The sequence below is a fragment of the Pseudorca crassidens genome, chromosome 2 (assembly GCF_039906515.1).
Source record: "Pseudorca crassidens isolate mPseCra1 chromosome 2, mPseCra1.hap1, whole genome shotgun sequence".
Classification (NCBI taxonomy): domain Eukaryota; kingdom Metazoa; phylum Chordata; class Mammalia; order Artiodactyla; family Delphinidae; genus Pseudorca; species Pseudorca crassidens.
The window spans coordinates 26,856,717-26,880,588 of NC_090297.1; the positions used below are offsets into that span (position 1 = coordinate 26,856,717).

General features: G+C 45.6%; 1 protein-coding gene and 1 pseudogene across 3 annotated transcripts in view; one reads left to right on the plus strand and one right to left on the minus strand.

The window, feature by feature from the left end:
• The window catches only part of CSMD2 (CUB and Sushi multiple domains 2), a 668,701-nt gene that overhangs the window by 471,596 nt on the left and 173,233 nt on the right, over positions 1–23,872 (minus strand). The window lies entirely within an intron of this gene.
• On the plus strand, positions 4,775–8,953 carry LOC137218475 (serine/threonine-protein phosphatase 1 regulatory subunit 10 pseudogene; annotated as a pseudogene).

Here is a 23,872-nt window from a genome sequence, read left to right on the forward strand (position 1 = left end):
GAAGGGAGTGGCATGACATACATAAAGTGATGAAAGGGAAGAACCTACAACCAAGATTACTCTAGCCGGCAAGGATCTCATTCAGATTCGATGGAGAAATCAAAAGCTTTACAGACAAGCAAAAGCTAAGAGAATTCAGGACCACCAAACCAGCTCTAAAACAAGTGCTAAAGGAACTTGTCTAACTGGGAAATACAAGAGAAGAAAAGCACCTAAAAAAACAAACCCATGACAATTAAGAACATGTTAACAGGAACATTCATATTGATAATTACCTTGAACGTGAATGGATTAAATGCTCCAACCAAAAGACACAGGCTTGCTGAATGGATACAAAAACAAGACCCATATATATATGCTGTCTACAAGAAACCCACTTCAGACCTAGGGACACATACAGACTGAAAGTGAGGGGATGGAAAAAGATATTCCATGCAAATGGAAATCAAAAGAAAGCTGGAGTAGCAATACTCATATCAGATAAGATAGACTTTAAAATAAAGAATGTTACAAGAGACAAGGAAGGACACTACATAATGATCAAGGGATCAATTCAAGAAGAAGATATAGCAATTATAAATATTTATGCACCCAACATAGGAGCACCTCAATACATAAGGCAAATGCTAACAGCTCTAAAAGAGGAAATCGACTGTAACACAGTAATAGTGGGGGACTTTAACACCTCACTTACACCAATGGACAGATCATCCAGACAGAAAATAAAGAAACATGAGCTTTAAATGACACAATAGACCAGATAGATTTAATTGATATTTAAAATTTATATTTTCGTTCCATCCAAAAACAGCAGATTACACTTTCTTCTCAAGTGCACATGGAAAATTCTCCAGGATAAATCACATCTTGGGTCACAAATGAAGCCTTGGTAAATTTAAGAAAACTGAAATCATATCAAGTATCTTTTCTGACCACAACGTTATGAGATTGGAAATCAATTACAGGGAAAAATATGTAAAAACCACAAACACATGGAGACTAAACAATACATCACTAAAAAACAAAGAGATCACTGAAGAAATCAAAGGGGAAATCAAAAAATACCTAGAGACAAATGACAATGAAAAAAAGACGATTCAAAACCTATGGGATGCAGCAAAAGCAGTTCTGAGAGGGAAGTTTATAGCAATGTAATCCGACCTCAAGAAACAAGAAAAGTCTCAAATAAATATTCTAAACTTACACTTAAAGGAACTAGAGATAGAAGAACAAACAAAACCCAAAGTTAGTGGAAGGAAAGAAATCATGAAGATCAGAGAAGAAATAAATGAAATAGAAACAAAGAAAACAATAGCAAAGATCAATAAAACTAAAAGCTGGTTATTTGAGAAGATAAACAAAATTGATACACCTTTAGCAAGACTCATCAAGAAAAAGAGGGAGAGGACTCAAATCAATAAAATAAGAACTGGAAAAAGAGAAGTTGCAACAGACACCGCAGAAATACAAAGCATCATAAGAGACTACTACAAGCAACTCTATGCCAATAAAATGGACAACCTGGAAGAAATGGACAAATTCTTAGAAAGGTATAACCTTCCAAGACTGAACCAGGAAGAAGTAGAAAATATGAACAGAATAATCACAAGTAATGAAATTGAAACTGTGATTAAAAATCTTCCAACAAACAAAAGCCCAGGACCAGATGGCTTCACAGGTGAATTCTATCAAACATTTAGAGAAGAGCTAACACCCATCCTTCTCAAACTCTTCCAAAAACTTTCAGAGGAAGGAATACTCCCAAACTCATTCTATAAGGCCACCATCACCCTGATATCAAAACCAGGCAGAGATACTACAAAAAAAGAAAATTACAGACCAATAGAACTGATGAAATAGATGCAAAAATCCTCAACAAAATACTAGCAAACGGAATACAGCAACACATTAAAAGGACCATACACTATGATCAAGTGGGATTTATCCCAGGGATGCAGGGATTCTTCAATATACACAAATCAATCAATGTAATACACCATATTAATAAATTGAAGAATAAAAACCATATGATCATCTCAATAGATGCAGAAAAATCTTCTGACAAAATTTAACACCCATTTATGATAAAAACTCTCCAGAAAAAAAAAAAAAGAAAGGTCATGAAGTACCTAGGGGCAAGACGGGAATAAACACATAGACCTACTAGAGAATGGATTTGAGGATATGGGGAGGGGGAAGGGTAAGCTGTGACAAAGTAAGAGAGAGGCATGGACATATATACACTACCAAATGTAAAATAGATAGCTAGTGGGAAGCAGCCGCATAGCACAGGGAGATCAGCTCGGTGCTTTGTGACCACCTAGAGGGGTGGAATAGTGAGGGTAGGAGGGAGGGAGACGCAAGAGGGAAGAGATATGGGAACATACGTATATGTATAACTGATTCACTTTGTTATAAAGCAGAAACTAGCACACCATTGTAAAGCAATTACACTCCAATAAAGACGTTAAAAAAATAAATAAATAAAAAATAAAATAAAAAACTTTTCAGAAAGTAGGCATAGAGGGAACCTACCTCAACATAATAAAGGCCATATATGACAAACCCACAGCCAACATCATTGTCAATCGTGAAAAACTGAAAGCATTTCCTCTAAGAATAGGAACAAGACAAGCATGTCCACTATTGCCACTATTATTCAACATAGTTTTGGAAGTCCTAGCCACAGCAATCAGAGAAGAAAAAGAAAGGAAAGGAATACAAATTAGAAAAGAAGAAGTAACACTGTCATTGTTTGCAGATGACATGAAACTATACATAAAGAATCCTAAAAATGCCACCAGAAAACTACTAGAGCTCATCAATGAATTTGTTAAAGTTGCAGAATACAAAAGTAATGCATGGAATTCTCTTGCATTCCTATCCACTAAGAATGCAAGATCAGAAAGAGAAATTAAGGTAACAATCCCATTCACCATTGCAACAAAAAGAATAAAATACCTAGGAATAAACCTACCTAAGGAGGTAAAAGACCTGTACTCAGAAAACTATAAGACACTGATGAAAAAAACCAAAGATGACACAAACAGATGGAGAGATATACCATGTTCTTGGATTGGAAGAATCAATATTGTGAAAATGACTATACTACCCAAAGCAACCTACAGATTCAATGCAATCCCTATCAGATTACCAATGGCATTTTTTACAGAACTAGAACAAAAAACCTTAAAAATTTTTGAGACAGCCAAAGCAACCTTGAGGGAAAAAAACGGAGCTGGAGGAATCAGACTCCCTGACTTCAGACTATACTACAAATCTACAGTAATCAACACAATATGGTATTGGCACAAAAACAGACATATACATCAATGGAAGAGGATAGAAAGCCCAGAGATAAACCCATGCACCTATGGTAAACCAATGTGTGACAAAGGAAGCAAGGATATACAATGGAGAAAAGACAGTCTCTTCAATAAGTGGTGCTGGGAAAACTGGACAGCTACATGTAAAAGAATGAAACTAGAACACTTTCTAACACCATACACAAAAATAAACTCCAAGTGGATTAAATACCTAAATGTAAGACCAGACACTGTAAAACTCTTAGGGGAAACCATAGGCAGAATACTCTATGACATAAATCACAGCAAAATCTTTTTTGGCCCACCTCCTAGAGTAATGGAAATAAAAACAAAAATAAACAAATGGGACCTAATGAAACTTAAAAGCTTCTGCACAGCAAAGGAAACCATAAACAAGATGAAAAGACAACCCTCCAAATGGGAGAAAATATTTGCAAACGAATCAACGGACAAAGGATTAATCTCTAAAATATATAAACAGCTCATGCAGCTCAATATTAAAAACACAAACAATCCAATCAAAAAATGGGCAGAAGACCTAAACAGACATCTCTCTAAAGAAGACATACAGATGGTCAAGAGGCACATGAAAAGATGCTCAACATCACTAAATATTAAAGAAATACAAATCAAAACCACAATGAGGGCTTCCCTGGTGGTGCAGTGGTTGAGAATCTTCCTGCTAATGCAGGGGACACGGGTTCGAGCCCTGGTCTGGGAGGATCCAACATGCCGTGGAGCAACTAGGCCCGTAAGCCACAGCTACTGAGCCTGCATGTCTGGAGCCTGTGCTCTACAACAAGAGAGCCTGCGATAGTGAGAGGCCCGTGCATCGCGATGAAGAGTGGCCCCCGCCTGCCACAACTAGAGAAAGCCCTCGCACAGAAACGAAACGAAGACCCAACACAGCAAAAAGATATAAAATAAATTAATAAATTCCTACCTCCAACATCTTCAAAAAAAGAAAAAGAGAAAAAAGAAATAGCAGAAAATTTCAAATTAGGCATGAGCATGAATTAAAAAAAAAACTACAATTAGGTGTAGTTTCTAACCAGTATCACCTCACACCAGTTAGAATGGGCATCATCAGAAAATCTACAAACAACAAATGCTGGAGAGGGTGTGGAGAAAAGGGAACTTTTGCACTGTTGCTGGGAATGTAAATTGATACAGCCACTATGGAGAACAGTATGGAGGTTCCTTAAAAAAACTAAAAATAGAATTACCATATGATCTAGCAATCCCACTACTGGGCATATACCCAGAGAAAACCATAATTTAAAAAGACACATGCAGATTCTGGGGTTCGTTTAGAGGTTTGAATTTTCTCGGAGATAGACGGGCCGGCCTCGAGGAGAAAAGGAACAAGCCACAGCAACATCTAAGCCCTTGAAAGGATCCTGAGAGAGGGGGGAAGGGAAAACAGCAGCCTCCAGCCCACCGCTTGTGTCTTCTGCCCCTTCCCACCTATCTTGCCCACCCCACCAGCCCACGCTGCCTGGGACTTGAAATCTGTGGCCGAAGGACCGTCACCACATAACATCAAAAATAGTCAACCACCCTCCCTTCCCAAACCCACCCAAATTCACTCATCCAGAGTTTACTTTTTTTAATCCACTCAGAACTTTTTTTCTACGACCCCCCTCCCTACATGGAGTTGGTGGGGGGGGAAATGAATACTGAGTTGGCCTTTACTTTTTTTAAGGAGACTTTTTGATCCAAGGAGGCCCCCCAAATAATTGAGTTTTGGGTCCTGGTTGGTTGTTTTATTTTTTTTCTCCAAAATTTTAACCCCCTCCCCCGCTAGGCCCAAGGTGCTGACGTCGCAAAAAAATTGGATTAAAAACCTCGATCATGGGTTTGGGTCCCATGGACCCCAAAGAGCTTCTCAAGGGCCTGGATAGCTTCCTTAACCGAGATGGGGAAGTCAAGAGTGTGGATGGGATTTCGAAGATCTTCAGTCTGATAAAGGAAGCACGGAAGAGAGTGAGTCGATGCACTTACTTGAACATTCTCCTGCAGACCCGTTCACCAGAAATATTGGTCAAGTTTATTGATGTTGGTGGTTACAAGCTTCTTAACAATTGGCTGACATATTCAAAGACAATCAACAACATTTCCCTCTTGCAGCAAATTCTACTGACCCTGCAGCACCTACCACTCACTGTTGACCATCTCAAGCAGAGCTCCGGAAATTGGCCTCAGTCCTTGTCAGCGACTGGATGGCTGTGATCCGCTCCCAGAGCAGTACCCAGCCTGCTGAGAAAGATAAGAAGAAACGGAAAGAAGAGGGAAAGAGTCGAACCACCCCTCCTGAGCGACCGTTGACTGAGGTGAAGACTGAGACTTGGGCTAAGGAGGCCCCGGAGAAGAAGAGGGAGAAGCCCAAGTCCCTCCGAACCACGGCGCCCAGTCACGCCAAGTTCCGCTCTACCCGACTAGAGCTGGAGACCCCGTCTTTGGTGCCCGTGAAGAAGAATGCCTGTGCAGTGGTGGTTTCCGACAAGTACCACCTTAAACCCATCGTCCTCAAGCGTCAGAGTTCCACAGCTGCCCCAGGATATGCTGCGCTCCCTGCAGAGAAGAAATACAAGCCACTCAACACGACACCCAATGCCACCAAAGAGATCAAAGTGAAGATGATCCCGCCACAGCCTATGGAGGGCCTGGGCTTTCCGGATGCGCTCAATTCAGCCCCTGTTCCAGGCATCAAAATTAAGAAGAAGAAGAAGGTGCTATCACCCACAGTGGCCATGCCAAGCCCATTTGAAGGGAAAACGAGCACAGAACCGAGCACAGCCAAACCTTCTTCCCCAGAGCCAGCACCTCCTTCTGAGGCTATGGACACAGAACGTCCAGGGACCCCAGTTCCCCCTGTTGGAGTCCCAGAGCTCATGGATACTGCCCCTTTGGAGCCAGGAGCTCTGGAGGCAAAGCCAGTGGAGAGTCCCGGAGATCCTAGCCAGCTGACCCGGAAAGGCAGGAAGAGGAAAACTGTGACCTGGCCTGAGGAGGGCAAACTGAGAGAGTATTTCTATTTTGAACTGGATGAAACTGAACGAGTGAATGTGAATAAGATCAAGGACTTCGGCCAGGCAGCTAAGCGAGAGATACTGTCAGACCGACACGCATTTGAGACGGCCCGGAGTCTGAGCCACGACAACATGGAGGAGAAGGTGCCCTGGGTGTGCCCCCAGCCCCTGGTGCTGCCCTCGCCTCCTGTCACCCCTGGAAGCAACAGCCAGGAGCGGTACATCCAGGCTGAGCGGGAGAAGGGGATCCTTCAGGAGCTCTTCCTGAACCAGGAAAGTCCTCACGAGCCTGATCCCGAGCCCTATGAGCCTATCCCCCCAAAACTCATCCCCCTAGATGAGGAATGTTCCATGAATGAGACCCCATATGTTGAGACCCTGGAGCCTGGGGGGACCGGTGGCTCACCCAATGGGTCAGGCAGTTCCAAGTTGCCTCCTGTTCTGGCCAATCTTATGGGAAGCATGGGTGCCGGGAAGAGCCCCCAGGGTCCTGGAGGAGGAGGCATCGATGTGCAGGAGATCCTCACCTCCATCTTGGGTAGCCCTAACATTCATCCCTCAGAGGAACTGCTGAAGCAACCAGACTATTCAGACAAAACCAAGCAGATGCTGGTGCCTCATGGACTCTTAGGCCCTGGTCCCATAGCCAATGGTTTCCCACCGGGAGGCCCTGGGGGTCCCAAGGGCATGCAGCACTCCCCCCCTGGGCCTGGCGGACCTATGCCAGGTCCCCATGGAGGCCCTGGGGGCCCTGGTGTGCCAGTGGGTCCACGTCTCCTGGGTCCCCCACCCCCTCCCTGGGGGTTGATCCCTTCTGGGATGGCCCAGGTGACCCCATGCGGGGTGGCCCGATGCGTGGGGGACCAGGTCCGGGGCCATACCATAGAGGCTGTGGTGGCCGAGGCGGGAGTGAAGCACCTTCTCCTCCTCCTCCATTCCGAGGGGCCAGAGGAGGTCGCTCTGGAAGAGGACCTCCAAATGGACAAGGGGGCCCCGGTGGGGGCATGAGCAGTGGCAGTGGACATCGTCCCCATGAAGGCCCTGGCAGTGGCATGGGCGGTGGGCATCGCCCCCATGAAGGTCCTGGCGGCGGCATGGGTGGTGGCAGTGGCCATCGTCCTCATGAAGGCCCTGGTGGAGGAATGGGTGCTGGTGGTGGACATCAGCCCCATGAAGGCCCTGGACATGGGGGGCCCCATGGCCACCAGCCTCATGATGGCCCTGGTCACCGAGGCCACGACCATCAAGGGCCACCCCTCATGAGCACCGTGGCCATGATGGTCCTGGCCATGGCGGAGGGGGCCACCGACGGCATGATGGAGGCCACAGCCATGGAGGAGACATGTCAAATCACCCTGTTTGTCGACATTTCGTGATGAAGGGTAACTGCCGCTATGAGAACAACTGTGCCTTCTACCACCCGGGTGTCAATGGGCACTCCCTGCCCTAGGGACCACCTGCCCACCCCGCCCACACCCCTGTGGACTGCAGCCTTGCTCCTTCCACTCTTCTATGGCTTCTGTGAGGCCCATTTTCCCCTTTCCCCAGCTGATGAGGCGCCGGCCCCCTCAGTGCCCACCTGCCTGGGCTCCTGGGGGTTTTCTGACGCCTGGTGTGCATTGATGTACATGTTTTCCTCCAGTCTGGGGAGGAGAGAGACTGGACACATTCCGTACCCTGGGCGGCTGAAGGGGAGACCCACTTGGCTTCACTTTTTGAGGAGATTTGCCCTTTATGCCAAGCGCCTCTCCGGTATTACCCTTTATGCCTGAGAACCTAAAGTTGGTTATCCTGGAGAACACCTCTACTCTCCTCTTGTGGGTCCTCCACATGCACACAGAACTCTGACACGGGATCAGCTGCACTTATGAAATCATCCCAGCCAAGTTCATGCTTCCTCGTGGGGTGGGGAGATGGTAAAAGGGGCATTGTGGATCCCACTGCCCTGAGAGGACTCAATCAGGCTGGATTTGAGCTCTGGAACACATCATCCCCACTCCTCCCCTGACACAGGCTTTACATTGAGTCCTTTCTCAAGTAAGACGTTGCAATCTTCCGTGAACACCCAAGTTTGCATCATGGGTCTGCTAGGTGCAATGATGGCAAATTCAGGTCGGGATCCGGTGAAAAGTTTTAGCTGGCATAGGTGAGGCCATGGGTGGTGGTCCACCCTTGCCTGCAGCTCATTCTGGAAATTAAAACACTTCAGTGAGACCAGCTTTTCATCAACTGAAGCCCGGCGTGCTGGGCATGCCAGTCACACTACACGCACTGCCTCTGGGAGTTAGCGCGCTCCTGGCGCCCCCCCGGAACCTTGTGGGTGTGAGGCCTCCAGCTCCCTTGCCCTGTCAGCCACCTCTGAATCCCCACCAGGTGCCTTCCTGGGTGGATTCGATAAGATGCCCTGCCCTCTCCCAGCCCTCTCCTTCACCTGTCTCAGCACAGTTGTTTTCTATGAAAACAGTGGATTGGTTGGGTTTTGTGCATGGTCTTGGGTTAGAGCCACAGTGGATTTGACGATGAGCATTTTCTTTTTTCTTTTGGTTTTGTATATTTTGTACATTAATAATAAACAGTGGAAAGAGAAGTATTTAATAATAATAAAAAAAAAGACACATGCACCCCGATGTTCATTGCAGCACTATTTACAATAGCCAGCTCATGGAAACAATCTAAATGCCCATCAAAAGACGAATGGATAAAGAAGATGTGGTACATATATACAATGGACTATTACTCAGGTATAAAAAGGAACGAAATTGGGTCATTTATGGAGACGTGGATGGACCTAGAGACTGTCATACAGAGTGAAGTAAGTCAGAAAGAGAAAAACAAATATCATGTATTAACGCATATATGTGGAATCTAGAAAAATGGTACAGATGAACCAGTTTGCAAGGCAGAAATAGAGACCCAGATGTAGAGAACAAACGCATGGACACCAAGCGGGGAAGGTGGCGGGGGGGGAGATGAATTAGGAGATTGGGATTGACATGTATACACTAATATGTATAAAATAGATAACTAATAGAACCTGCTGTATAAAAAATAAATTAAATAAAATTCGAAAGAAAAATGAATTGCAAGATAGCAGCAGTGGAGCATGAAACCACGCAAAGGGGCCCTGGTGCCCTGTGCGACCACACAGACCTTACACCCCTGAAGCTGGTCCTGAGTGCAGGGAATTATGAAAAGGGCGCATCCTCTCCACGGGCCGAGAAGCAGCAAAATGAAGGTTGGGCTGAGGAGGATGGAAGAGAATTCTGGCCTTCAGGGGTTCACAGTCTCATGGGGGACGCAGAGAGAAGCCAGCAGGTAAGCCCAGCACAGAGCCCCAGGCCCAATGGCCGAGGCATGGCAGTAGCGGCATGAACTTCAGGAAAGCAGCCATCCGGCTGTGCAGAGGCCAGGGGGAGGTCAGGGATGGCTTCCAGGAAGAAATGATTCAAGATCTGGATTTTATAGGATAGGAAACCTACGAGGGTCCCTGAACTCCCAGGGAGTCCCTGGTCCGTTGAATTGGACCTTGGATCTCTCATCCTGACCCCAGACTCCAGCTAGCCCACTAGCCATGAAACCTTCAAGACCTCAGCTCCAGCCCAACCTTGGTCCCACCTGCACATCTAAACCACAGCCATAGAAGTTTTCTGCCCTTAGGGCTGCAAATCCTTGAAGGCTCAGTCTCCATAAAGAGAACTCTGACCCAGGACACCATTCCTAATGATACCGAGGCTTAGATTTGAATCACATAGGAGGGAGACATTTGCCTAGTGGGCAGACCTGGCTGACTAGTGGACATCTCCGGTTCTCTGGGGTTCTCTTCTTGGGTTTATGCAGCGATTCCTGTGAAGTGATGAAAATCTTTATTTTATTGTGAAAAATCATTTCCCAAAATAAAGCCAACCGCCCAAGGTGGCAATGGAAGTGAAAAGTAAGTGAGGAGTCTAAGGAAGTGATGGGTTTTAGCTAGAAACTAGAAGCCATGGGTGAATTAAGGAGTGGATGTGGAATCTGACGGTGGCTCTGACTCGTGAGTGTTTGAAAACAAGGAAAAGATTTATGAAATCATTTCAGCAAGTGCTTCAGCCAGGGCAAAAATTGCTCACTGAGTGGGAATGAATACTTTGGTGACTGCTCAAAAGGCGGTGGAGTATTGTGAGAATTTGCCCAGGGAACCCAGGATTCTCCATGGAAATGCTCTTGGAATACAGCTGGGAGCCCCATTAACATTTCCATAAAGCACTGGGTGGCAGAGGCAGTCGTGTGGCTATGGGCTGACTCTAAGCACAGGAAAGGTTTAAACGTTCTGCAAAGTGTCTTCCCTTTGCCACAAAAGTTAATAGAAGCGTGGCATTATCATTCATCATGACCTCCTTTCAGCTTAGAAGCTTTGCTTCAACTCTGCATGAATGCTGGTTGAGTAATGATAGAAGGCAATGGAGAGGGGAGTTTATTTTAGTGGAGAATTAATTTTAATATTTTATAAATGGCTCTGGTCTTTAGTAATGGAATCCTTAAAGATCTGAAGAGGTCATCAAAATACTTTTTTTTTCCAAGTACACACTCTACTAATTTAAGGAGGGAAATGTCCTATAAAGATACTTGAGGATTTGGGAATGTCAAGTTCTCAGAATATACCCTGCTTGAATTTCAAGGATCTACACACAAAAGGATGCTCACTCACCCTAGTGTGAACATACCCAGGTATACTCTTGCTTAATCAGGCAGCACACCTGCACTCACAAGTTCAAGCGTGCGCACCCCCCTTTCCCTACATCATGTAGATATCTCTACAGACTTCTTTCTCCTTCTATGTGATGCCACTTCCTCCTCTTTCTACTCCTCAGGTCAGATCCTAGCCAAAGGTCCATAAACGTCACTCAACAGGTGTTCTAGAGGTATCCCGAGGAAAACACATGATCTCTTTGTGATCACCCCCAACCGCCACCCCACCACAGGTACTAACCTGAGCTTCCAAGTTGGAAAAAACATCCCATAGGGCCTGCCCAGGGTTATTGGGGCCAACTGGCTTAGAGCAACCTGCTAAAAATGCCTCATTTGGGGCAATGGGTCTCTGAGAAGATCCCAGGTCACACTCTGCTTCATTCCTGTTGTACTTTCAGACCTCCAGTCTGTGAACAAGAGCCTTGCAGCAGGACAAACACTCGAGATAGAGGAAGGAGGGCTGGTTTGAAGGGCTCCATCCTCTAGGATAACAGAAACTCAGGAGGATACCAAGTCTTCCCTGGATGGTTTTCTGCAAGGAGGACAGAAAACCACAGGTGAAGGACCACCCCGTTGGAGCACTCTTAGATGCTAAAGCACGGGAACCGTGCACACCTGTTATTTTCTCAACCCCTGGCCAACTGTAACAAGCAAGGTAAATGTGATGGGACATATTCTGAGGGCACCCACGCTGGTTCGGCACCTAGCTGTTCTCCAGCTATGAAATTAAGTCTTTGCTAAACTTTCTCTTAGGTGGATATAAAGAATAACAGCAGATGTAAGTGAGAGAGAGGTTGAGTTGCTCTGCACTGTCTGCAACCTGTGGCCAGCATGATAGACAGTGGAAGGGGGACGAGATGGAGAACCAGAAAATGTGGCTTCAAGGACCAGCCATGCAACTGGTCAGCGAGGTCATGTGATCATGTGATCACTCAGACTTTCAGCTTCCTCATTTCTAAAATGGGCATGATAATCCCTGCCTTGACTGTTGTTATCAAGATTCAGTGGGTCAGTGAGCATGGAAGTGTTCAGGAGACTACAAATCCCACTGCACATGTTAGGAGTTATTACCTAGCTGTGGGCCTGGCTCTTCTTCCTGCTTCAACATAACTGTAAATTCCTTTTCAGTTTATTGAGGGCACGTCTTTACCTCCGGAGAGGTCACTTCTGGCTTCTTTCCCTACTCCCTTATTTCTTCCTCCTCAAGAAAAGAGGAGGAACACAACTGATTATTGAGAGCCCAATATTTATCAGGCCATATTTTCAAGAGCAAAAGGGCTGACTCTTGTGTTTGCTCTGATTTAATCCGCCTTCTATAGGAAAGCACACCATTCTCTCCTTCTGGTCCACCTTTCCTGTGTGTGTCTGGGAGGGTAAATCTGGCCAGCCTTGCCCCTGGAGCCTGCCTATCTTTTCTTTGAGAGAAAGATGGGCAACTCCACCTTATTCTCCAGTCTAGCCCTCTCAAGTCCCCCACTTTGGGGAGCTTGTCCAGAAATTAATAAAGCTGGTTCTTTGACTCCTATCTGGCAAGTTATCTTTGCATCTCTTCTTTCTTTGACTTAAAATTTAAATGGAAAGAGGAGTGTCTTAAGCCCCTTGAACTCTTGTTACTCTTTACAGTTTTTCACAAATCCCATGTGGCAGATGGACCCCAAGGTGATCCCCGCAAATTCCCTGCCTTCTGATGTTCATATCTTTGTGTAATACCATCGCCTTAAGTGTGGGTAGAGCCTGTGACTTGCTTCTAACAATAGAACATGGAAAAGGTGACAGGATGTCACTCTCATGATTATGCCATATTAGCAGACTGGAGATAGAGACTCCCCTTGAAGTTTCATGAACGATAAAAGGCCACGCTGGAGAAGCCCATGTGACAAGGAACGGAGGTGGCCTCTAGGACCCAGGGCTTCCTCCGGAACCTGAGGGTGGCATCCAGCAGAAAGCTGAGGGTCCTCAGTAATTGAGCTGCTAGGAAACAAAATCTTCCAGCAACCTGAATGAGCTTGGAGGGGGATTCCTCCTCAGTCGAGCCTCCAGATGAGAATGCAGCCCAGCTAATATTTGAGGGCAGCCTGTAAGACCCTGAGCAAGAGGATCCAGTTAGCCCATGCCCAGTCTCCTGACCTATATGGTAGCTGTGTCAGTATTATTAATTGTGAGTTAATGGAGGTGTGTTGTTTTAGGCTGCTAAGTTTATGACAATTTTGTGATTAGGATAATCTATACTTGTGATCTTTGATATTTGTGATGACAACTATTTCACCCGTTTTCCGTTAGGACTTTACCATGCTAAGGCTACTTTCTTAGGCCTCTGCTAACACTCACCCTTGTTGGTCGCATGCCCCTCTTGGCATGTTCTGTGCACATCCTGTCTGTTCCCTGTCAGACTCTCCCATCATCATTCACTTAGAGGTGATAACTGAAACTGTGGCAGTCAGTGAGGTCATGTGAGAAAGAACATGGAGAGGAAAGAACAGAACAGGACCAGACCCTGGGGAGTGTGCACATTTGGAGGCAGCTGGTCCAAGTCGAGATGTGCTATAATATAAAATACATGCCCAATCTCAGAGACTTGGTATGAAAGGGAAAGTGTAAAATATATCATCAGTATGTTTTACAATGATTACATGCTTAAAGAATAATATTTTGGATATGTTAGCTTAAGTAAAATATGTTATTAGATTTAATCCACCTGTTTATTTTTATTGTTTTAAGACAGCTACTAGGAACTTAAAATTACATAAATGGCTCACATTTGAGGTTTACATTATATTTCTATTAGATCAATCGATTGATAGATGTTTTGGAATTATCTGGGATTATTTTCTGGTGCCAGGCACTGTGCTAATGATTTATGACACTATGTCATCTGATCCTCATGTAATACTGTATCATTTCTGTTTTACAAATGAGAAAGTTGAGGTTCTGAGAACTTAAGTGACTTTCCCAAGATTGCATGAAGAATTCATCAAGGGGCAGAAATTCAAAGCCAGGTCTCGTCGACTCAGAATTCTTTGCTGGTAACCACTATGCTCTGCTGACTCCTTAGATGAATGAATGAGTGAAGGAGTGAATGAATGAGTGTATGTTTCTGATGGTGATGCAAGGTGGAATGATTGGCTCTTGCCACAAGGCTCTCTAGCCAAAGGCAAGCCTTGTTGCAGAGATGGTGCCCCGGACTCCCTTCCTCCTACCTCCCCTGTGTGAGGCTGCCACACAGCCTCCCTTGGGAATCCCTGTATCTGCCATCACTCGTCTGACCATCATTCCAGATCTCCCCCTGGTCTCTGCTCTCAGCAAGCGAACCCAGCTTTGCAGAATCGCAAGGCGACATCTGATGGCATCCGAGACTGAGCTCAGGCCTGGCACTTGGGCGTAGGCAGTTCTATGGAAGCGCCTTGGCACAATCCCAGTTCCTGTCGTGGCTGGCAGGGAAGAGCAGGTGTCCACTGGACAGAGCAGCCCTTCCTGCCAGCCCGGACCTTCCCAGGAGGGAGGTGGCTTCCCATGAAGCTCTTCCCTGCCTGTAGGGATGGAGCTCCCATGTGTGGGTACAGGGCTGAGACCGCGGGGAGGTGGACCCGTATGTGCCCACCCGCTTTCTCCTGCCTCCCTGAAACCCAGAGCCGGGAAGTGACTTCCCAGGCCCCTTAACTGGTAAGTGGCAAACTCTGGATTCTAATCCATATGTGTTTAACTCCAAAAGGTTTGTTCCTTTTTCCATAACCCATGCTGCCTCCCTCCTGAACTTTCCATCTGCATCGTTCATGGTCTGCTAAGCCTCAGTTTCCTCATCAGTAAAATTGGGATGGTAGTAATTGGGCTGCTGGGAGGGTTCACTGGGATAAGGCATGTGCGGAGCTTAGCACTGGGCTGGGCACAGCACAGACACTCTGGAAATGAGTGCAGTTATCAGCATCAGGATGGCCATTATCATTATGGGGGCCCCGGGGGTGTCTGCAGGGACTTTGGGGAAGTGGCTGGCAGTTAAGAGCATCTCTTCAAGGCTTCTGGAGTGGCCCGAGGACGCCTTCCTGGACAGCATGACTCAAGATTAACATGCAGTGGATAAGCAGTGTTGGTCCTCCCTGGAGGCCCTGCCTGGGCCACATCCGTGGTGACTTCCCGAGTTCCCAAGGCCCCGGGTGCGCCAGCAGCCTCATGGACACTCACGACGGACCTTCCTTCAGCCCCGTGGAGGCAGCAGCCGCCCAGCCAGCCCTGCTGGGGCAGCTCCCGGACGGGAAGGTCTGCAGCCCCCGGAAGCAGCGTGCCTGTCTTGGGTCATTTGCTTGAACCCCATCACTTCAGCTTTTGGGTGACGCCAGACATATTCCGATGTCCTTTCTATCGTGTGCGTGAGTGAGAGCGGGGCCACCAACTACCAGCAGCTCTGGGAGACACACCGTGTGAAATGTGAACAGAGCTGAGGTTTCCCAGTGGAACCCCGTGGCAAGGAGGCTGACTGCTCCTTTGCCGTTTCCGGAAACGTTGGGAAGGCCAAGTGGGATGTGCAAGTACCTTCAGCGGGATGGCTGGGCTCTACTCTGGGGGACGAGTGAGGGAGAGTGTCTCCAGGAGACCAGCTCTGACCCCCCTCACCTTCCTGCCTGGCTCCTCCTGGGCCCCGGGGAGCCTTCAGGGGCCGGTGCTAAGACCGGCTCCTGGAGGACTTCCAAAGAGGCAGAGTCTACTGTTCTCAGAGATGCCAAGGACTTTTTTTCAGAGGATTCAGGTGGGTTGGAGAGAGACAGCACAATTCACAAAATAAATCAGAGCCTGATACCGCCGTCAGCCCGGGAGACAAATATTTATACTCTTTATCTTTATATCACTGACACTCCCTAGGGAAGCTGATCTGTATAGAATAACATGCCGCTTAGGAGGTAAAAACATTTTAAAGTTTCTGAGGGCCACGTTTATGGTTTGGCAACACTTATGGCTTCCCCAGCCAGGGACAGGGATGGGGGTAGGGGGTGGGAGTGGGGAGGGAAGGTGGAGGGGACGCGGATGGACGGAGAGTGGCTGCAGGAATGCGCTCCCTGGGGACTTCTGCATGCTAAACTGTGCAGTGAGAACTGACCCACCTTGAGAAAAGGTGGGGGAATGTGGCCCAGCCCTCACTGTTCCCCCATTATACGTCTCACAGCACAGAGAGGGTAAGCCATCCACCCAAGGGTACACAGCTCTAAGTCAATCTTGGCGTCTGATCTCCAGTCTCAGCTCCCAGGCACCCATCCTGACCCAGGCCCTGTCCGCCTCTAACTCCCTCCTCAACCAGACTCCAGGCCAGGCCCAGCCAGAATCCAGCCCCACCGGGCCCCACTCTAGCCACACTGACTGCCTCCAGATTCCCCGGGCCAACTGCCGCGCTCCCTTGCAAGGCCCCAATCTTCACAGGCAAGGGCACCACTGTGTCTGCTGCACGAAGTTCTCTCAAGCCAGACAGGAAGCAGACCCAGAGAAGGGAGCAGAGCAGCCAACCAGGAGGGGGAACGTTCCTTCCCACTGGGGGGCCGGCCGAGGGGGAGATGGGGTCTGGAATGGTTTGCGGGTCAGCAAGGAGGCTGAAGAAGAGCCTCATAATTCAGGCATTCCTGCGCTCCACCGACTGCCCCAGGCCCTGAGCGGGGATTGAACGAGACAAGCTTCCTGCCCACAGCGTCTCCCAGGTCAGCCTACAGAGGAGGCAGCTGGGAGAAGTGCAGTGAGGTGAGGAAAGGCTTGGCTGCCCGAAGGCAATTCCCCTCTGCCCTCAGCCAGCCTGATGCAGGTGGTGAACTGTGCTCCATGGAGTCGCAGGAAGCCTTACAGGAACGGCCCTGCACACTGCCCTCGCGGACTTAGGACCTGGCTCGAGAGACAGGACTCCCGCAGCGGGAGGGTCTGAGCCCCCAGGATGCCAGAGCCCAGGGCGGATGTTCCAGACAGAGGCACACAGTGCAAGGTCCTCTCTAGTTCAGGGAGGGGGAGTGACACGGACAGACCTCAAGAAAAAGGCTGGGTCTTCCACAGGAAAAACTTAGACCACCTGAGAGGAGCAAGGAGAGACAAGGGATGGCTCAGAAAAAGGTGCTGCTGCAGTTTTAGCGGGAACTGCCCCTGCCTGCACGTGGCCTCTGGTCCCCTTCCTCTGCCCCCGCCCCTGCGGAGCTGACAGCCCTGAACAATGGCTGGGATGCTGTGAGCACACGTCATTCATCTGCCTACCTTAAGGGAGGCCTGTAAGTCTTTCTCTGTGTTTTCATCAAGAAGTAATCTTTACGACCACAAAACATGTCCAATAACATTTCTCTCCCCTGGCAAGCATCCCCCGTATATCAAAGGCTCAAATACACAGTGTGAAAGCTTGCAGGGACAGGTGTTGGTGAGAGCTTTATAGCAGCCTGCAGGAGCTGTCTGAGCGTCACATGGGCTCACACAAATCTCACGTGGCTCCGGGAACGGACAACTGGCCCGCAGAAAGAGATTCCTCCCACGTGTGTTCATTCTGCCTTTCTTCTGGAAACGCTTCTCCAGGCCAGGCACTGGGCCAGGCACAAGGGACACAGACATCACCACGTCAGTCTGCTTGTCCCCGAGGAGCTGGTTTTGCCGCATGCTGTTCTACGTGCTTTGTATGTTGTAACTTCTTTAATCCTTGGAAAAGCCCCAGAAGGTACTCTGACACTACCCATTTTACAGATGGGGAAACTGAGCCCCAGGGCAGTTGAAGTAACTTGCCCGAGGTTACAGGGCTGGTCAGTGGCAGAGCTGCTTTGCTTGCATGTTTCATCTACTGGACTGTGAACATCCCAGGGTCAGGGCTGAGTGTTGTTCATCTTGGCACCGGGCTGAGCACAAAGGAGTCCTCAGGAGAATGCTGGCAAATGTATGAGCATGAACATGAGAGCCAGAAGGGAGCACAGGCCCATCTAGAACCTAACTCCTACATTGCACGTGAAGCCACCGAACCCCAGAGAGCAGAGGGAGCTTCTCTAAGGAGTGGTCTTCTTAGGACCAGAGTTTCCTGGCCCCTTCCACACCAGTGCACTTGGATGTCTGCACACCTTTTATCTGGGAGTATCTCTAATAAGCAAAGGGAGGAAGACATTCTATGGATGAAGCAGCCACCGTGAGCCAGACACGACATCAGGTGCTTGATGTGTCCACCCAGCTCACCTCTCAAGTGAGGAGGGCAGATCGACCCAGCTTGGGGGACTCTGAAGTTGGGTGCTTTCCACTGCATGGAGCTCCACTCAGCCTGCCCCTCACTGGGCAGGCTCTACCCCTCCCTTCAGGGGCCTGGCACAGGGCTAGGTGCAGGAAGGAGGCTCAGGAGAGGTCCCTGTCTCTCTGGGGTCCACCCTCATGACCAGAGGACCTGGCTTGCAAAGGAAACCAGCTCACACCCAGACCTGTTCTGTAAGGTGCAGTGGATCCAGGGACACAGTTCACATGGACTGGAATCTACTACTGCCTCCGCCAAGGGCTCCTGATAGTTTCAGGGTCATGCTTTTGTCTCCAGACTATTGTCTATCCCTCTCCATTTTCCTTACCAAGCTCTATTCTTCATGACACAGAGACCCATCAAACAAAGTACTGTCATGTATTTGTTCTATACTATTGGATTTATTTATAGTTTATAGTAATTTATATTTTATACTCCTGGATTAGAACATCAACAAACTGTTCACTGCTATACCCCAAGTGCCTAGAACAATGCCAGGTACATATTAGTTGCTTAATAAAACTTTTTAAAAATAAATAAATGACAACAAAAGAAAACACAAGACATCAACAAAAGACAAAAACCACATGATCAGGCTTCCCTGGTGGCGCAGTGGTTGAGAGTCTGCCTGCTGATGTGGGGAACATGGGTTCGTGCCCCAGTCCAGGAAGATCTCACATGCCACGGAGAGGCTGGGCCCGTTAGCCACGGCCGCTGAGCCTGCGCGTCCGGAGCCTGTGCTCCGCAACGGGAGAGGCCACAATAGTGAGAGGCCCGCATACCGCAAAAACGAACAGACAAACAAAAAAACTCACATGATCATCTCAATAGATGTAGAAAAAGCATTAGATAAAATTCAACATCCATTCATGATAAAAATCTTACCAAAGTGGGTATAGAGGGAACACATCTCGACAAAATAAAAGCTATTTATGACAAACCCACAGTCAACATAATACTCAACAGTGAAAAGCTGAAAGCCTTCCCGCTAAAATCTGGAACAAGACAAGGATGCCCACTCTTACCACTTCCATTCAACATAGTATTGGAAGTCCTAGCCACAGCAATCAGATGAGAAAAAGAAGGAAAATATATCCAAGTTGGAAGGGAAGAGGTAAAATTGTCATTAAATTCAGATGACATAATACTATATATAGAAAACCCTAAAGACTGCACCAAAGTTACTAGAACTGATAAATGAATTCAGCAAGGTACCATGATGCAAGATTAACATACAGAAATCTGTTGCATTTCTTTACACTAACAATGATATATCAGAAAGGGAAAGTAAAAAAAAAAAAAAAAAATCCCTTTTAAAATCGCATCAAAAAAATAAAATACTTAGGAATAAACCTAACCAAGGAGGTGAAAGACTTATATGCTGAGAACTATAAAACATGGATAAAGCAAATTGAAGGTGATTCCAAGGAATGGAAAGATATCTCACGCTCTTGGATTGGAAGAATTAATATTGTTAAAATGGCCATACTACCCAAAGAAAGCTACAGATTTAACGTGATCCCTATCAAATTACCTATGACACTATTCGCAGAACTAGAACAAATAATCCTAAAATTTATATGGAACCATAAAAGACCCAGAATTGCCAAAGCAATACTGAGGAAAAAGAACAAAGCTGGAGGCATAACCCTCCCATACTTCAGACAATACTACAAAGCTACAGTAATCAAAACAGCATGCTAATGGCACAAAATCAAACATATGGATCAATGGAACAGAAGTGACAGCCCAGAAATAAACCCATACATTTATGGTCAATTAATCTTTGACAAAGGAGGCAAGAATATACAGTGGGGAAAACACAGTCTCTTCAGTAAGTGGTGTTGGGAAAACTGGACAACCACATGTAAATCAGTGAAGTTAGAACATGCCTTCACATTATACACAAAAATAAACTCAAAATGGCTTAAAGACTTCAATAGAAGACATGACACCATAAAACTCCTGGAAGAGAACACAGGCAAAACATTCTCAGATATAAATCACTGTAATGTTTTCTTAGGTCAGTCTCTGAAGGCAATAGAAATAAAAGCAAAAAAAAAAAAAATGCAGAGAAAGCTTTCGACAAAATTCAACACCCATTTATGATAAAAACACTCCAGAAAGTAGGCATAGAGGGAACTTTCCTCAACATAGTAAAGGCCATATATGACAAACCCACAGCCAACATCGTCCTCAATGGTGAAAAACTGAAAACAGTTCCACTAAGATCAGGAACAAGGCAAGGTTGCCCACTCTCACCACTGTTATTCAACATAGTTTTGGAAGTTTTAGCCACAGCAATCAGAGAAGAAAAGGAAATAAAAAGAATCCAAGTCAGAAAAGAAGTAAAGCTGTCACTGTTTGCAGATGACATGATACTATACATAGAGAATCCTAAAGATGCTACCAGAAAACTACTAGAACTAATCAATGAATTTGGTAAAGTAGCAGGATACAAAATTAATGCACAGAAATCTCTTGCATTCCTATACATTAATGAGGAAAAGTCTGAAAGTGAAATTAAGAAAACACTCCCATTAACCACTGCAACAAAAAGAAAAAATATCTAGGAATAAACCTACCTAAGGAGACAAAAGACCTGTATGCAGAAAATTATAAGAAACTGATGAAAGAAAATAAAGATAATACAAATAAATGGAGAGATATACCATGTTCTTGGATTGGAAGAATCAACATTGTGAAAATGACTTTACTACCCAAAGCAATCTACAGATTCAATGCAATCCCTATCAAACTACCACTGGCATTTTTCACAGAACTAGAACAAAAAATTTCACAATTTGTATGGAAACACAAAAGACTCCGAATAGCCAAAGCAATCTTGAGAAAGAAAAACGGAGCTGGAGGAATCAGGCTTCCTGACTTCAGACAAAACTACAAAGCTACAGTAATCAAGACAGTATGGTACTGGCACAAAAACAGAAATATAGATCAATGGAACGGGATAGAAAGCCCAGAGATAAACCCACGCACATATGGTCACCTTATCTTTGATGAAGGAGGCAAGAATATACAGTGGAGAAAAAGCCTCTTCAATAAGTGGTGCTGGGAAAACTGGACAGCTACATGTAAAAGAAGGAAATTAGATTACTCCCTAACACCATACACAAAAGTAAACTCAAAATGGATTAAAGACCTAAATGTAAGGCCAGACACCATCAAACTCTTAGAGGAAACCATAGGCAGAACACTCTATGACATAAATCACAGCAAGATCCTTTTTGATCCACCTCCTAGAGAAATGGAAATAAAAACAAAAATAAACAAATGGGACCTAATGAAACCTAAAAGCTTTTGCACAGCAAAGGAAACTATAAACAAGACAAAAAGACAACCCTCAGAATGGGAGAAAATATTTGCAAATGAAGCAACTGACAAAGGATTAATCTCCAAAATTTACAAGCAGCTCACACAGCTCAATATCAAAAAAACAAACAACCCAATCCAAAAGTGGGCAGAAGACCTAAAGAGACATTTCTCCAAAGAAGATATACAGATTGCCAACAAACACATGAAAGAATGCTCAACATCATTAATCATTAGAGAAATGCAAATCAAAACTACAATGAGATATCATCTCACACCGGTCAGAATGGCCATCATCAAAAAATCTAGAAACAATAAATGCTGGAGAGGGTATGGAGAAAAGGGAACCCTCTTGCACTGTTGGTGGGAATGTAAATTGACACAGCCACTGTGGAGAACAGTGTGGAGGTTCCTCAAAAAAACTACAAATAGAACTACCATATGACCCAGCAATCCCACTACTGGGCATATACCCTGAGAAAACCATAATTGAAAACGAGTCATGTACCACAATGTTCATTGCAGCTCTATTTACAATAGCCAGGACATGGAAGTAACCTAAGTGTCCATCAACAGATGAATGGATAAAGAAGATGTGGCACATATATACAATGGAATATTACTCAGCCATAAAAAGAAATGAAATTGAGTTATTTGTAATGAGGTGGATGGACCTGGAGTCTGTCATACAGAGTGAAGTAAGTCAGAAAGAGAAAAACAAATACCGTATGCTAACCCATATATATGGAATCTAAAAAAAATAAAATAAAAGGTCATGAAGAACATAAGAGGCAGACCTACTAGAGGATGGACTTGAGTATATGGGGAGGGGGAAGGGTAAGCTGGGACAAAGTGAGAGAGTGGCATGGACATAAATACACTACCAAACGTAAGATAGAGAGCTAATGGGAAGCAGCTGCATAGCACAGGGAGATCAGCTCGGTGCTTTGTGACCACCTAGAGGGGTGGGATAGGGAGGTTGGGAGGGAGGGATACACAAGCGGGAAGAGATATGGGGACATATGTATATGTATAACTGATTCACTTTGTTATAAAGCAGAAACTAACACACCATTGTAAAGCAATTATACTCCAATAAAGATGTTTAAAAAAATGAAATAAAATAAACAAATGGGACCTAAGCAAACTTATAAGCTTTTGCACAGCAAAGGAAACCATAAACAAAATGAAAAGACAACCTATGGAATGGGAGAAAATATTTGTAAGTAATGTGACTGACAAGGAATTAATTTCCAAAATATACAAATAGCTCATACAACTCAATAACAACAACAACAAAAAAACCCAGTCAAAAAATGGGCAGAAGATCTAAGTAGACATTTCTTCATAGAAGACATACAGAGCACCAAGAGGCACATGAAAAGATATTCAACACTGCTTATTATTAGGGAAAAGCAAATCAAAACTACAATGAGGTATCACCTCACACCAGTCAGAATGGCCATCATTAAGAAGTCTACAAATAATAAATGCTGGAGAGGGTGTGGAGAACAGAGAACCCTCCTATAGTGTTGGTGGGAATGTAAATTTGTGCAGCCACTATGGAAAACAGTATGGAGGTTTTCCAAAAAAACAAAAATATGGTTGCCATATGATCCAGCAATCCCACTCCTGGGCATATACCCAGAGAAAACTCTGATTGGAAAAGATACACGCACCTCAACATTCATTGCAGCATTATTTACAGTAGCCAAGACATGGAAGCAACCTAAATGTCCATCGACAAATTAACGGATAAACAAGATGTGGTATATATATACAATGGAATACTACTCAGTCATAAAAAAGAACAAAATAATGCCATTTGCAGCAACATGGATGGACCTAGAAATTATCATACTAAATGAAGTAACTCAGGTAAGACAAATATCATAAGATATCACATATGTAGAATCTAAAAAAAATGGTATAGTAGCTCTATTTTTAGTTTCTTAAGGAACCGCCATACTGTTCTCCACGGTGACTATGCCAATTTACGTTCCCACCAACAGTTTGGGAGGGTTCCCTTTCCTCCACACCCTCTCCAGCATTTGTTGTTTGTAGATTTTTTGATGATGGCCATTCTGACAATCCCACTCCTGGGCCTATATCTGGAGAAAAACATTGTTTGAAAGAATATGCACCACAATGTTCATTGCAGCGTTGTTTACAATAGCCAAGACATGGAAGCAACCTAAACGGCCACTGACAGATGAATGCATAAAGAAGATGTCGTACATGTATAC